This window comes from Aotus nancymaae, unplaced genomic scaffold (genome assembly GCF_030222135.1).
Source record: "Aotus nancymaae isolate 86718 unplaced genomic scaffold, 86718_ANA_hifiasm-v0.15.2.pri h1tg000014l, whole genome shotgun sequence".
In the NCBI taxonomy this organism is placed as follows: Eukaryota; Metazoa; Chordata; class Mammalia; order Primates; family Aotidae; genus Aotus; species Aotus nancymaae.
The window spans coordinates 91,789,527-91,791,974 of NW_026988425.1; the positions used below are offsets into that span (position 1 = coordinate 91,789,527).

At 45.6% G+C, this 2,448-nt stretch overlaps 1 pseudogene; it reads left to right on the forward strand.

Moving 5' to 3' along the window:
* The first annotated feature begins 975 nt into the window (after positions 1 to 975).
* LOC105729988 (farnesyl pyrophosphate synthase-like) lies at positions 976 to 2,081 on the forward strand (annotated as a pseudogene).
* The last annotated feature ends 367 nt before the right edge of the window (positions 2,082 to 2,448 follow it).

Below are 2,448 nucleotides of genomic sequence, written 5' to 3' on the forward strand. Positions count from 1 at the left end.
GTTATTTGTTGCTAAGAGAGAGGCAATAGGAAGATTATACACACACACAGAAGATAAACATTTAAGTACTATTTGAAGCATTTATGGAAATCAGTGAGATCAGACATGGAATGAATGCATATATGAGAAGAGTCAAAGATCCTAGAGAGTAGCAGTAGTTAGGGGGCAGGGAGAGGAGGAAGAGAATGAGAGTAATAAAGAGAAGTTCCAGAAATAATACAAGGACAAGAAGGATTCAGTGCTACAGAATCCCCTTTAGAATAACAGGAAAAGAGCCATCAGTTTTGGCAGGTAGAAGATTACTGGTGATCATTGCAAATACCTTTTTCATGATGAAATTGAAGTAGAAATCTGATTGCAGGGGAGATGAGAAATAAATTGTTGGGGAAATGTGGAAAGAGAGGGAGTAAGTATAGATTCTCTTTTGAGAGACTGACGTTGAAGGAAATAAATGGGATAGAAGGCTGAAAACTAGATGAGGTGAAAGAAGTTTTGTTTTTTTTTTTTTAAACACAAGAATATTTCAATAGATGTGAAATTGAAGTCCTAGATGTACAGAAAAATGTATGTTTACTTCTTGTCTTTAAATTAAATTTAATCTCAATCTAAGTACCCATCCTACCTGACTGGTAAGGAATTCAATCTGTCATAGGTGCCTTCCCCCTGCCCAGCCCCAGCCTAGGCCCTGTAATCCCAGGATTAAGCAAGATCTCATTCCTGGTACCAATATCTCTAAATGGTCCAGCCAGCCATCTCCTAGGAGGTCCTGCTGCTCCCCAACTCACGTTTGTTTCAGAGAATGAAGTGTTGGTCTCTGGCTCTCTGACATTTGTAATCTGCTGACCACAGTCCTATCTATAGCTTTCAAGGATTCTGCCCACATGTGCTGCATGTGCTACCTTCAAACACATCCTTCCATTTCTTCCATTCTTTGGGTCACATAATATAAACACTTCAAGATAGGAGGAGCTGGAGCAGGAACCCGCATCCAGGAACAGAGCCCTTTGCTCCTCCCTCAGAATGAATGGAGACCAGAAATCAGATGTTTATGCCCAAGAAAAGCAGGATTTTGTTCAGCACTTCTCCCAGATCGTTAGGGTGCTGACTGAGGATAAGATGGGGCACCCAGAGACAGGAGATGCTATTGCCCGGCTCAAGGAGGTCCTGGAGTACAACGCCATTGGAGGCAAGTATCACCGGGGTTTGACGGTGCTAGTAGCGTTCCAGGAGCTCTGGAGCCAAGGAAACAGGAGGCTGATAGTCTCCAGTGGGCTCTGACTGTGGGCTGGTGTGTGGAACTGCTGCAAGCTTTCTTCCTGGTGGCAGATGACATCATGGATTCATCCCTCACCCGCCGGGGACAGATCTGCTGGTATCAGAAGCCAGGCATGGGTTTGGATGCCATCAATGATGCTATCCTTCTGGAAGCATGTATCTACCGCCTGCTGAAGTTCTACTGCCGGGACCAGCCCTATTACCTGAACCTGATTGAGCTCTTCCTGCAGAGTTCCTATCAGACTGAGATTGAGCAGACCCTGGACCTCATCACAACACCCCAGGGCAATATGGATCTCGGCAGATTCACTGAAAAGAGGTACAAATCTATTATCAAGTACAAGATGGCTTTCTACTCCTTCTACCTTCCTGTAGCTGCAGCCATGTACATGGCAGGAGTTGATGGCGAGAAGGAGCGTACCAATGCCAAGAAGATCCTGCTGGAGATGGGAGAGTTCTTTTAGATTCAGGATGATTACCTTGATCTCTTTGGGGATCCCAGTGTGACTGGCAAAGTTGGCACTGACATCCGGGACAACAAATGCAGCTGGCTGGTGGTCCAGTGTCTGCAACGATCCACTCCGGAACAGCGCCAGATCCTGAAGGAAAATTACGGGCAGAAGGAGGCTGAGAAGGTGGCCCGAGTGAAGGCATTATATGAGGAGCTGGATCTGCCAGCCGTGTTCTCGCAGTATGAGGAAGACAGTTACAACCACATGATGGGTCTCACTGAACAGTATGCAGCCCCCCTGCCCCCAGCTATCTTTCTGGGGCTTGCGCGCAAAATCTGCAAGTGGAAAAAGTGATCTAGAGACTGCAAGGGCGGAGAGGAGGCTCTCAATAAATAAATTATTGTGTTAAAAAAAAAAAAGATAGGAGGAGCATTTAAGGTCTATGAGATTTTGATGAATTTTATCCTAGACAGCATAAGAAAAACAATTAAAAAAATTTTCAAGAGAGGACGGGCATGGTGATTCATGCCTGTAATCCCAGCACTTTGGGAGGCTGAAGTGGGTGAATCACCTGAGGTCATGAGTTTGAGACCAGCCTGGCCAACATGGTGAAATCCCATCTACTAAAAATGCAAAAATTAGCTGGATGTGTTGGCATGCTCCTGTAATCCCAGCTACTTGGGAGGCTGAGGTGGGAGAACAGCTACTTGGGAGGTAGAGG